Here is a 14,652-nt window from a genome sequence, read left to right as displayed (position 1 = left end):
ACGTTTGCAAGACAACAAGCATATGCACGAACAGTTTGAGGACGTTTGCAGCAGCATGGACTGTCAGCTCGGAGACCATGGCTGCGGTCACCCTTGACGCTGAATCACAGACAGGAGCGCCTGCGACGGTGTACTCGACGACGAACCCGGGTGCACAAATGGCAAAACTTCATTTTTTCGGATGAATCCAGGTTCTATTTACAGTATCATGATGGTCGCATCCGTGTTTGGCGACATAGCGGTGAACGGACATTGGAAACGTGTATTCGTCACAGCCATAATGGCCTATCAGCCGGCGTGATGATGTGGGGTGCCATTGGATACGCGTCTTGGTCACCTCTTGTTGGCATTGATGACACTTTGAACAGTGGACGTTACATTTCAGATGTGTTACGACCCGTGACTCTACCCTTCATTCGATCTCTGCGAAACCCTACATTTCAGCAGGATAATGCACGACCGCATGTTGCAGGTCCTGTACGGGCCTTTCTGGACACAGGAAATGTTCGACTGCTGCCCTGGCCAGCACATTCTCCTGATCTCTCACCAATTGAAAACGTCTGGTCAATGGTGGTCGAGCTACTGGCTCGTCACAATACGCCAGTCACTACTCTTGATGAACTGTGTTATCGTGTTGAAGCTGCATGGGCAACTGTACCTGTACACGCCATCCAAGCTCTGTTTGACTCAACGCCCAAGCGTATCACGGCCCTTATTACGGCCAGAGGTGGTTGTTCCGGGTACTGATTTCTCAGGATTTATGCACCCACAATGCGTGAAAATGTAATCACATGTCAGTTCTAGTATAATATATTTGTTCAATGAATACCCGTTTATCATCTTCATTTCTTCTTGGTGTAGAAATTTTAATGGCCAGTAGTGTATCGCCACCTCACATGAGCGGGCGACATCGTGTTCTTCACAGTGATCACTCAACATCTAACTCTGTTCACGCCCCTTATTTACGCTAACAGTCCTGTAACAACACTAAACACTTAGGAACCTAACCCACTGTAGTCGCCGTTCTACCTGTCACAGAGAGTTGGAGCTCGAATCATCGGCCGGTCGGTGTGGCCGAGCGGTTCTAGGCGCTACAGTCTGGAACCGCGCGACCGCTTCGGTCGCAGGTTTGAATTCTGCCTCGGGCATGGATGTGTGTGATATCCTTAGGTTAGTTACGTTTAAGTAGTCCTGAGTTGTAGGGGACTGATGACCTCAGCAGTTGAATCCCATAGTGCTCAGAGCCATTTGAACCATTTTTTTCTCTAATCATCTACATGTATGCTAATGGTCCTACTCGTAATAAGTTACAATCACATCCAAACATGTTTTCTGTGTGCTTCACCATTTTAGCCAGCCATTGTATTCATTTCTCTTGGATGTTGGGTTTAATTTCTTTGGAGGCAGTTTCTTGTTTTCTAAATTATACAGAAAATATGAAGTTATAAAGGAAAAAATACAGGCAGCGAAATGTTATATGGAATTTGTATAGAAACCAGATCACGGTCTAAGGATCGAAGTACATGAAACAGAAGCCGTAGGTGAGATGGGAGTCCGATACGGTTGCAGCCTCTTTCTCATGCTCTTTAATCTGCACATAGGGCTAGCTGCATCGGATATAAAGGAGACATTTGGAAAGCTAATAAGGTTCAAAGAGAAGAAATAGCTGGGAAATAAAACAAAACTGCAGAATTTGTCTATTACATTGCAAGTTAGTTAGTCACATGTTCCATAGATGATTTGAACGGTTCTTTTCTCGGAATAATGAGCAATGACTCAGTTTACAAGGTATGTACACATGATTACTGTTAACATAAATGAAAACATTATCATTTTATTCTTACTCATGCAATTAAACAGGTTCCTTTAATTTTTTCTGTCTACTAGTTTTTAAGTAGAAATTCGTCGTGGAATAGAAGGAACTGTCAAGGAGAAACGATTTTAAATTAGATTTAAAACTTGCTTCGCTACCTGTCACATATTTTACGGTATTCGGCAAATCACCGAAAAAATTTTGTTGCTGCATATTGAACTCCTTTCTGAGCCACAGACAGTTTTTACAGTAGCTAATAAGGATCATTTTTCCCTCTAGTGTTGTAGGTGTGTACTCAGTGTTCTTCTCAAATTGTGTTGGGTTATTTATGACGAATTTAACTAGCGAAAATTTGTATTTTGACGGCGCAGTAAAATGCCTAGTTCTTCGAAGAAGTACCCGCGTGACGTCCGAGGGTGAACACCGTATGTCATTCTTACTGATCGCTTGTAATACTGCCAGAGACGTCGAAGTACTTTGAATATCAGATGAGCGGAATGGACAGGTCTCGAAAAGACGTTATAAAATGTAAACCGACAAAATATGGAGAATGGAGTGTAGACGATTTAAATCGGGTGACGATGAAGAAGTGAGACAAGATAGTAGGCGATTCCTCTATTTGGTTAGCAAAACAACTGACGACCGAAGTGAAAAGAAAATAGAACGGCAAGAACGGAAGTCTACACCCAACTAGGTAATGTTGCTCAGGTCTTTAGAAAGAATACAAATACATGTTCTGAAACTTATATGGACAGTGTCATGGCGCCGCGAGCTACGAGGTGTAGACGACACGTGAGGGGGTGTTTACAGCAATGCAAACCGTCAGTACACAGTTTCAGAGTCCCGTAACTCGCAGACTAAAATGTAGGTAGGTTTTCTAGATTCAACTTTTTGTAGCTCTCCGGATTACAAGCGAATAAAATGTAGGCACAGGACGACTGGCTTTCGTAGAACAAAAAAAGCAGCGACCTGGAAAAAATTACGTTGTCCTCATTCTTGACAGAAGTATGCGTTTTTTCTTTGACCGGTTACATTCTCATCGCAAATGGATTTTGGAGAAACCTGAGTCAGACATCAGACAGTCAAAAGACGCCACAAGTTTAAATATTTGTCTTGGGGGTGATATAGTGCATACTACTGCTAATGTTGATGATGAAGACTTGTAAGTCAAAAACTATTGTTCTTGGCTGGAATGTGTGTCTTGTTCATACTTCAGGAGAAACGAATCGAGCAAAAGGAACTTCTGATTGCGTCCATGCAATGCCATCCACAAGTATTTTGTGCGGAAACACTCTGTAAGAGCTGGCCTAATTGCCTCACAGAAGCTACCCCACTCTATTTGCCTAACGATGGTTACATCCGAGACGCTAAAACAACGCCGTCATCAGTATAAATCGTGATAAATCGGTAACACACTGTCACCATGCGGAAGAGCTTAAAAGAGAAAAGCCCTCGAAATAAATCGGGCCATTGAGTTTTGCCAGCCTCTTAATCTCGTAATAACATTTGCATCAAATGTGCCCAGTTATTGCTTGGACGTATTCCGAACTCTGTCGGCTATCATGTATCCTGACAGTTATTAATACGTATCCTCTCATCATTTCCCTTTCTCCTGCCAATGTCCCCCATAAGCTTCTCTCCTTGCCGATTCTGTGAAGAACCTCCACATTTCTTATCATTACACTTACCTCTCTAGTAGCTTCACATCTCAAACTCTTGGAATCGCTTCTTTTCAAATTTTTCTGCGGTCTCCGATTCCTTTACATAGGATACTGTACTCAAAATATACATACTCCGAAATTTAGTCGTTTTTAATACTACACAACTCGTGCCCAGGAATGCCCTCTTTTCCTACGACAGTCTGCTTCTTAGCCCTATATACTTCGCCCGTCACGCGTTTTTTGAATATAAAATCATTTCGGTCGTCGATCGTTTAAAATAAATATGACGCGGCCTAACATCCGAGATAATTTAATCTTGAATACCTACGGCGACGAAACTCTGCAGACTTACATGGGTTACTTTACTTTCAAGACAACAGAATTACTCCATTTCTTCACCTTCGTGGCCCCAGTTTTGATGTGAAATTTATCGCTAATCTCATTTCTGATACTCCTGATCACATTCCTCTTTCTTCGGTTTACTCTCAATCCATACCGTGTGCTCTTTAGACTGTTCATTTCATTCAGTAGACCCTGCAATTCTTCCTCACTTTCACTGAGCATTATAACATTATCATCGAATCTTATCATTGATACCTACCTACTCCTGAACCTTTCAATTCTGTCTTTGCTTTTCGCATGTGCAGACTGAACAGCAGGGCCGAAAGACTGCATCCCTGCCTTGCACCCTTTCTAATCCGAGAACGTCGTTCTTGGTCTGCCCTTCCTCTTGTTTCTTCTTGGCTCTCGTATATATTACATATTACCCGTCTTTCCCTGCAGCTTACACCTACTTTCTTGAGAGTTTGAGCATCATGCGTGATTTTGTATAGTCGAACACCTTTTCCTGGTCAGCATTGGTTCAAATGGCTCTGAGGACTGTGGGACTTAACATCTGAAGTCATCACTCCCCTAGAACTTAGAACTACTTAAATCTAACTAACCTAAGGACATCGCACACATCCATGCCCGAGGCAGGATTCGAATCTGCGACCGTAGCAGTCGCGCGGTTCCGGACTGAAGCGGCTAGAACCGCTCGGCCACGGCGGCCGACTCTTGTCAGCATTGATCATTAAACAAGTTTAAATCGTATTCACTACGGACGGGCTGGATGGTAATGTGCATGACGGGCCCAGGGAGATTGTGTTTGTGTGTGTGTGTGTGTGTGTGTGTGTGTGTGTGTGTGTGTATGTGTATGTGTATGTGTGTATGTATGTGTGTGTGTGTGTGTGTGTGTGTGTGTGTGTGTGTGTGTGTGCCTTTGTGTGAGTGTGTAAGGTGGGTGGGGGCAGCTGCAATGTAGGCTGGAGGGATACGAGGCGAGTAAGCCAGGAGCGGGGCCACAATTGTCAAATATATTCCTGCTCCCGTGCCAAATATTTGCCAGGCGGGGGGAGGGGGGGGGGGTGGTGGTCGAGGGTGTGAGCGGGAATGCTTGCTTGTGGAGAAAGTTCCAAATGTTTGCCACTGGCAACTATGGCTCTTCAGCCCGTCACCTGTACGCGCCAACCCAACACTGTTTAGCTAACCGAGAACGGATAGTTGAAATACTTGCAAGTTTTCAACATTTCTTTGTAACACATCTGGTGTTATTCATTTTCGACCCTTGTTAAGCAACAACTTGCAGAATTATTGTATTCTGAGACCATCCCACATGGAGGTGAATCACTAGGTTTCCAATGTGACGGGAAAAATTATGAGGAGAAAAAACTCCTGAAATTGTACTTGGTGTTTTTGTGTCATTACACGGGCATGATGTATTTGATGTAACTTACTTTCACGCAGTAGCCAGACAATCTGAGCTTCTCTCACTTAGATTATCCGCAGGGAAGAACGATTGTTACGAAGGTCATATATCAAAACACAACAGCTTTCGTAAGTACGCATATGACAAACTGAATTAGTAACGTACGGGTGCTGTGGTGGAAAGAGAGCGTGATTCTACCGCCACAGTGAATGAGGTATTTCATCGTCATGTGAGTGAGACGTCTTCAGATCTTGTACGATCGCAGGAAGGGCAAGACTCAGACACCAGCACGTTTCATCATAACCTAAGCGCATCGAACGCATCGAACAGGTCTGTGCTTTGCACGTTCCATTGTGCCAATAGTAATGTGTAGGCACTGCTATTCGGTGAAAATCGCCGTCTCCTAAGTCACTCACGATGGTTAACAACATGTTGGTAATGGGAGGGGTAATCGTCGACTATTTTAGTTTGCAACAGGGAATAAATGCCCTACAGTAAAGACAACGTAATTTTTATTCTGGACAGGAGCAATTGGTCAGCACCGATATAATCCATAACTATTATATCGCTACGTGTTACAGAAACCACGGCTACATGCGCGTACTTCTCTTCGCCGTAAGACAGAGTGTAAAAAGCGCAGGATGGGAACAACAACCCTCCATGATCGGTCGAAAGTTGGAATGGTGAGTCGTGGTACACGATGGCCAGTTGTAGGATCTATGTGAGTCTAAAACTACATGAGGAGATGCATTCGTTCGTCGACAAGATACTGTTCAGGGAGATAATGGAGAGAGTCTCCTATGGAGAATTTTTACATCGGATGAAATGGAGCCGTTCGTAGCCTGACATCGTCTCGCTCCAGTGAACGGCAAAAAAAAAACGCTAGTCATGTCTGTTCATGTATTTGCCTATAACATCATGTAGGTGATTCGTATTTTTATAAAGACACTGTTCCACCTTATCATTTCTGGATTTGGTGACAGTCATTTGAGGAACACTGCATGGCTTGAGGATTCATGTTACCTGACCTCAGCTGAGAATATCTGGTTCGCCTTTGAGCAAGAATACTCAATGGCGGCCCATGTGTGTTCAGTTGGTTAGAGTCAAAGTAAAATGCATCCTCAGGTGCTTGCTTGCATCCAGCTTTGACCAATCTCGGTGTATAGTGGGTGTGGATGGACATCCAACACTTTAGATGCCTTTTGGAGCTCTTGTTTTGCCGTCATCTTGGTGAACGGGGTGCTCCAAGAGTCTAGGTAGTACTTCAGTTGCCCATGAGTGTGGTATGTATTTCAATAATCAGTCAGATATAAATCGTGTTTTTGTGATGCAATTCCGTTAACGATAGTTTTTATACGTTTTAGTGTGATTGAACTCCTTCATATACTGCTGTGCGAAAGAATACTCCTCAATGTTGATGTGATACGGATAGCGTCGTTATTACAGGTTCATTGTTTGTCCACTCTGATGATGAACTTTTTCTATTATTGACTACGTGCAACAACTAACAAGCCTATAAAAGTGACTGAGACTTTATAAAAACCACCAGCTGCCAGTACGTCTGATTTGCCAAACCCCTTTTCCCGAGCGACTTCAGGTAGTCGTTACGGCTTTAGATTCGCGTTTCAGACGTCCTTGGTTCAAATTACCGCTCGAACAGTGAGATTAGATTTTTCATGGCTTTCGCAATTCTCTCAAGGCAAAAATTTGTATAATACCTTTGAGAAGGTCCGTGCTTCGCCTAAATGGGTTTCGTCGCCGACGAAATATTAAATACTAATCCTCGTGAATTCCACATAGAAAAAAAGATTTGTAACCCGATATGTTGACTTCGCAGTTCTTGGCACATTTAAATTCATCAGTTCATTTGATTCAAAGTGCAAGCAACAAATTGAAATAAATATAATTTCATTTCTAGGCGAAAATCTGTCCAGCAAAGAGACAATATTTATAATGTTTTTGAAGGATTTTTATCGAAAAATTTCGTGAGTATGCAGAACATATACAGGGATGTACTAGAGGAAAACATTGCACCTACGCGATCTCTGGGTGCCACAAGTCTCTCCGATTCGGGGGACGATAATCTGGACATAGAGACACCCAGAGGTATGTAAAAAGTTAGCGAAAATCTTGCTGCGACACATGCGAACCAATTCTGCTAAATGAAGACTACTGTTCTAATAAAAAAATCACATAGTAACGTATAGGCATCGTTCAAGGAGCGAAAGATATACACACCAAACAGTGACTAGCAACTTAAGAGGTTTGGATCTAGTACTTGTGACATTAGATAACTACATATAGCATTATTATTGGCCGAAACTCATGGCAGTTATGGAGGAACGTAAATTTGAATGAACTGCTTTGTCGAAAAGTACACTGGGTTGTTACGCTGAGTAATAGGGAACTCCAAACCGTTCTCTTACAGCAGGCGGAAGAAGTAGGATATAGCTTATTCAAATGGGCAAAAGAGGAGGAAAGTCTGTGGCGGGCTATTTCGGCCCCACGGACTCGTCCTAGCGATACTGCAGCGACCGACTTGGCGTCGCCGTCTCTTCTGTAACGACCGGCCATTTGACTGGCAAATTCGAATACTGTCACGGTAGCAGCGGTAGAGGGCAGGCAAGCCGTCTCCGAGCCGTCGCACTGCGGGCATACTCCTAACCTTGTAACTCCCAGCAGGCAGCTACACCTTCGGTTTTCCATAAGAATTATAGTCAGCAGAAACGAAACCAAACATCTCACGTGAAATGAACCAGCAGAAAATATGTTACGATAAAATGTATCCTTCATCATGCATTTATATGATTCACAGAATGTAAATGTGAACGTAGATTATTCCACTAAAACACCAACTGCATATCTGTACTCACACCTTTACATATACTAGGTTTTCATATTTTTTGAAGGGGTACATTATCGCAAAGTCATAATTAAAGATATCTGGGAGGTTTCTCTCGGTTTTAAGGCAAATTCTGGAACTGGAATTCCACACCCCCGATATTTTCGACAGCGGCTCCCTGTGCTCCACTGTCAGCTCACGTAGTCTCGGGCTGCAAAATACCTGACTCTGCAATGCGTCGTTACGCGAACAGCCAGCTCTGCCTTTAGGGGTGGGGAATGAAAAGTATTAAAAAAAGTTATTTTACTGAAAGGTGCACCAGGTGGAAACACAACGCAATTTTAAACTATTAACAGGTGGAATGAAGAGTTGTAGACAAACTAGCTTGTAGTAAGTGTAGTGGAGCGCAGTGTTCTAAAAGAAGCACCATCGCAGCTTGAGGACGTTTACCATGTAGCATGTCTGGAGTGCCATCTACAGGCATCTTGCTACTGATATTTCTCCTCTGCACCTTCACAAGAAGAATATCGTTCACTTTCTATATAGCCCGTTGACATTGCTGTTATAAGTGTACTATTGCGGTTCGCCACAAGCGTATTCAGTACGTACAAGGTGGCTCATCTGCATCTATCGTTGTCGTTTTATGCAATGCGTAGTTAACACTGCTGGCCTTCATAAACACACGTGAGATTTTCGTATTCTCTCTCTTGCGGCGCGCAAACTGTCAGTACTACAAACAAAATGAGCAGGACCTTCATGTAGGAATTCGTTGAACGTCCTTTCTCAGAATTTCTTCAGCAAACCTATCATGCACAAAACCTCTCCTGTAGTGCCTACCACTAGAATTTATTGAGTATGTCTGTAACGTCCTTTGGCTTGCGAGAATAATGCGGGAAATTGGTGCAAAGTCTAAATTAGCAAGCGCGAAACGCGAGGCTCCTCGTTACATCTTCTCTATCTCTTCTAGTAATCCAATCTGATACGAGACCCGGAACAAACACAGTAGAAACAATGTTGGACCAGTTAGGTGAGTATAAAGTTGGTTTTGCGAAGCGCAGATCATGTTTTGAACAAATATTTGATCTGAAGTCAGTCATTCGCCACAGATTTGTTGCATTCAAAAGATACTGTAGTAATATTTTCTGATTTCTTACAACGGCCTTTGACTCCGTTGGCAGATAAACCATAGAAAAAATAATACGAGGATTTGGCGTAAAGTGTCAATCAGCAAATCTAATTGACAAACGACTTACACATAGAGTATCTCAACTGCAATTTTGTGGAAGGAATATCGCAGTCCTTCGAAATAAGCGCAGGATGTGTGGGAAAGTGACCAGCTATCCTTAGTTTTCCTAATTGTGTGCTAGAAAAAACACTGAGACGTAGGAATGAAAAACTGAATGAATAGAGGAGTTCACCAACAAGGTGGGGAAGAGACGACAAATATATTGAAATAGATTCTCTCACTATTGCAGACGGCTTTGACACACTTTCGAAAAATGTGACATCTGCTGTAACAAAAAATACTGTTTTCGAAGATTTAGCGGCCGGCCGGTGTGGCCGAGCGGTTCTAAGCGCTTCAGTCTGGAACCGCGCGACCACTACGGTCGCAGGTTCGAATCCTGCCTCGGGCATGGCTGTGTGTGATGTCCTTAGGTTAGTTAGGTTTAAGTAGTTCTAAGTTCTAGGGGACTGATGACCACTGATGTTAAGTCCCATAGTGCTCAGAGCCATTTTTTAGAAGATTTAGCCAAGAGGTTCAAAATGGTTCAAATGGCTCTGAGCACTATGCGACTTAACATCTGTGGTCATCAGTCCCCTAGAACTTAGAACTTATTAAACCTAACTGCCCGAGGCAGGATTCGAACCTGCGACCCTAGCGATAGCTCGGCTCCAGACTATAACGCCTAGAACCGCATGGCCACTCCGGCCGTCTAGCCAGGAGGACTCTCTTAAGAATTTTTGTAGAAAAAATAGCTTTTTTCAAACGTTATAAACTAGTTAGGCTTCGTTGTGTATGGAATTTAATCTATAATTTCAGTGTCTGCAGTAAGATTAAATTCAAAGAGCTTTTGTGAAGTTTGGAAGGTACGAGACAAGGTAATGGCAGAATTGAAGCTGTGAAGAGGATTCGCGAGTCGCTCGAGTAGCTCAGTCGGTAGAGCACTTACGCACGAAGTGCAACGGTCCCGAGTTCGAGTCTCGGTCCAGCACACAGCTTTAATCTCCTAGGAAGTTTCATACCAGCGCGCACTCCGCTGCAGAGTGAAAATATGATTCGGTAAATTCAAATATTGTTTTGAAACTTGCCAGCGTTGGTCTGAATTTTTCTTTTATTGCCAACAAAGTCGGACGGATTACATATAACACAGCCAATATAGGAATTTGCTCCATTTTCATTTCCTGAAAGTTCGCACGGATTGCAAAGAACACAGGTAAAGAAATTATTTTTTTCATTATTAGACGCTATTTATAAAGTGTATAATACGACTCATTCAAATTAAAGGATACCTCCATCACAGAAACTACATGTGTAATAGTCACAAAACAGCACAGCAGACGCTCAGACTGTTAGTAAACTTGTCCACTGCGGAGAGACTTGAAACTGCCTTAAAAAGGCGCTAGAGTGCTGCTCCATACTCCTCCTCTCCCACCCCCCATCCCCCACCCACCCCCCCAAAAAAAAATTCCCACTGTGTTTAGTTTGGGAAGTGGCCCATTTACGATATACTGTTTCATACCAATACCGTAAAGTAGTAATTGCTGAACGAAAGGCGAGCGAGCGTGAGGGCACATACACACACACACACACACACTGCCGGCAGTGCATTATGCAGCCTGCTCCCCGCACCGTGTCCCAGAACTGGACGGGCGCTGGCCGCCGGACTCGGGATGCCAATACCCGCTGGCTGGGGTGCTTTATTTTCAATAGAGCGCCGCCGGCTCCCAGGGAATCCAGCCTCTACGAGGAAATAGGGTCCCTGCAACCGACGAGAGCCGAAAAACCCGCAAGCCCAGACACGAGGCCAATATTGGGGCCTTGCGTGCTGGTTAGAGGACTGCCCCCAAGAAATTCAACATAACAAAGACTTACAAGTATTTACTTCTTCTGGATAACAGGAAGTAAAGGAAGGAACCTGTTTTACGTCGACGGCCTTAACGACTCATCATCAATAATTTTCTTATTGCTGCCACAACCGTTTGCATACACTGGGTTATTGTTAAGTGACTCCAGAATTCCAAAAGATTACTGCGCCAAAACTAGAAGACATACAGAAAAATGACACTTGTCATAGGATTGAACATTTTTCCGGGTTTCGATTCACATCATGCGCTGGAATGTACTTGCAGAACGCAGCACGAGGGTATGCATGTACGTCTGAAAGGACATTGCATCGTACTTCTGAACAGCACAGGCACTGCAATATCGCAACGTACTTGGAGATATGCTCTATCGCCTGAAGTGTGTGTATTTTCTGTGTGTCTAGTAGTAGTTTACACGCAGTCGTCTTGTTGACTCACAGATCCAAGGTGTTTAAGAAAGAGTGTGTAATAGTCTAACGATAGATAGAATAGATAGTACTTGTCACAATTTTAAAAAATTCCTTAAACATACGCTGAGAAACAAAATATACTTATTTATATATGTGGCTTTCTGTCCTACAAGAACCACCAAGCGAGGTAGCACAATGGTTAGCACACTGGACTCACATTCAAAAGGGCGATAGTTCAGGTCCATATCTGGCCTTTCTGTGATATGCCTACATTTTGAAGCAAAGGCCAGATTGATTCCTTTGAAAGTATATGGCTGATTTCGTTCCCTACCACTCTTTAATCTGACTTTGTGGTCTGTCTTCAATAACTTCGTAGTCAATGGTGTGGAAGTTAAACACTAATCTTCCTTTCTTTTTTTTTCTGAGGGCCATCAGAATTGCGGTCCAAATAACGCACGGTGAACAAGCAACAAGAATACAAGAAGCAGATTAATTGTTATAGGCAAATGCTGAAATTTAAGTGGAATCTGCATCTACCTACACACATATATACAGGGTGGTCCATTGATAGTGACCGGGGCAAATATCTCACGAAATAAGCATCAAACGAAAAAACTACAAAGAACGAAACTCGTCTAGCTTGAAGGGGGAAACCACATAGCGCTATGGTTGGCCCGCTAGATTGCGCTGCCATTGGTCAAACGGATATCAACTGCGCTTTTTTTAAACATGAACCCCCATTTTTATTACATATTCGTGTAGCACGTAAAGAAATATGAATGTTTTAGTTGGACCACTTTTTTTGCTTTGTGATAAATGGCGCTAGTAGTCACAAACGTATAAGTACGTGGTATTACGTAACATTCCACCAGTGCGGACGGTATTTGCTTCGTGATACATTACCCGTGTTAAAATGGACCGTTTACCAATTGCGGGAAAGGTCGATATCGTGTTAATGTATGGCTATTGTGATCAAAATGCCCAACGGGCGTGTGCTACCTATACTGCTCGGTATCCTGGTCAACATCATCCAAGTGTCCGGACCGTTCGCCGCATACTTACGTTATTTAACGAAACAGGTAGTGTTCAGCCACATATGAAACGTCAACCACGACCTGCAACAAATGATGATGCCCAAGTATGTGTTTTAGCTGCTGTCGCGGCTAATCCGCACATCAGTAACAGAAAAATTGCGCGACAAATTGCGCTGTTGAGAGGAATGTCCTTACACGTATTGCCTAATGCATTCTGGTTGACGGACATCATTTTGAGCATTTATTGCATTAATGTGGTATTTACAGGTAATCACGCTGTAACAGCATTCGTTCTCAGAAATGATACGTTCACAAAGGTACATGTATCACATTGGAACAACCGAAACAAAATGTTCAAACGTACCTATGTTCTGTATTTTAATTTAAAAAACCTACCGCCGGCCGGAGTGGCCGTGAGGTTCTAGGCGCTACAGTCTGGAACCGAGCGACCGCTACGGTCGCAGGTTCGAATCCTGCCTCGGGCATGAATGTGTGTGATGTCCTTAGGTTAGTTACGTTTAAGTAGTTCTAAGTTATAGGGGACTGATGACCTTAGAAGTTAAGTCATATAGTGCTCAGAGCCATTTGAACCATTTTACAAAACCAACGTGTTACCAACTGTTCGTCTAAAATTGTAGGCCATATGTTTGTGACATTACAGCGCCATCTGTCACAAAGCGAAAAAAGTGGTCCAACTAAAACATTCATATTTCTTTACGTACTACACGAATATGTAATAAAAAATAAGGGTTGCTATTTTAAAAAACGCAGTTGATATGCGTTTGACCTATGGCAGCGCCATCTAGTGGGCCAACCATAGCGCCATCTGATTTCCCCCTTCAAGCTAGACAAGTTTCGTTCTTTGTAGTTTTTTCGTTTGACGCTTATTCCGTGAGATATTTGGCCCGGTCACGATCAATCGACCACCCTGTATATCTTAATGTATACATATGAAGCTGATAATATATGTGTGTGTTAGGGAACTATTCCCAGGCCCCTGGACTGAAGTGGCTCAAATTTGGCACTCAAACTCCTTGCTTCAATGGGACCAACATAGAGTTTATTACACTCTAGCTCTATACAGTGATACAGACATGTGACGTTTTCTAAGCCGTGCCACGTAGTCTGCTCTGCACAACAGGTGTATTGTGAGGGAACAGTATTGACCTGCATTGTCGACCTACTCTGCAGGGCAGCCTACAAGTCAAGTTTCTTATGGGCAGTTGGAGAGGCAACCACCATATGCCAATATATCGCCTCTACCTGGAAGATGCCCATCCTTTCCCATTGTTCCACAATGTGTCGTTTTCAAGATGATGACGATCAGTACATCACAGCAAGCACTTTACACATTGCGATTACACACCTGGAGTGTGTAGCATGTTGTGAGGTCACCAGGTATACATTAGGCTCTTAGTGCAGGTATGTACCACTGTACTCATCCAATGTGAAATTCTTGCTTGCTTTCATCCTCATTATACTTAATTACAAATGCTTCATTCAGTAGATATCTGGCGAGAATGATGTAGTACGCTGTGCTAAATAGCTGAATGGCATCTGAGCACTGGATTTGAACATCCTTCGAAACTCCTCTATTGCAAGACATGTGATGTACATAGGTGTAAAACGCAGAGATAAAAACACATTCCAATAGGTCAAATGTGCCCCTGTGCCATACATAACAAAATGTTACATGCACAGGAACATTCTGCCGATATGAAACGATGTCATGCACAGAAGCAGTAAATTGCAGCAACATGCAGAGCATTCAGATCTGCCGATGATAATCCCATGAGACGTCAGTGGGTATGACAGTATGCCTCCCACTCACAAAAACATGATACTCCACTACAGTGTGAGACACACTTTGAAAATGTGAGACATTGTCTGCACATGCACAGCTTTCAATGCGAGCGTATCATTATGTCATGAGACACATGCAGAGATAACAGTTGTTTGTGTGGGTGAAATTTCAATATTATGTTTACACTGTGGTGCAAACCAGTTTCCTACCAAACCACCTGGCATGCGTTGAAGGAATGTTCAGGGCAAACTATCACA

The sequence above is a fragment of the Schistocerca cancellata genome, chromosome 1, assembly GCF_023864275.1.
Source record: "Schistocerca cancellata isolate TAMUIC-IGC-003103 chromosome 1, iqSchCanc2.1, whole genome shotgun sequence".
Classification (NCBI taxonomy): domain Eukaryota; kingdom Metazoa; phylum Arthropoda; class Insecta; order Orthoptera; family Acrididae; genus Schistocerca; species Schistocerca cancellata.
This window is presented reverse-complemented; position numbering follows the sequence as displayed.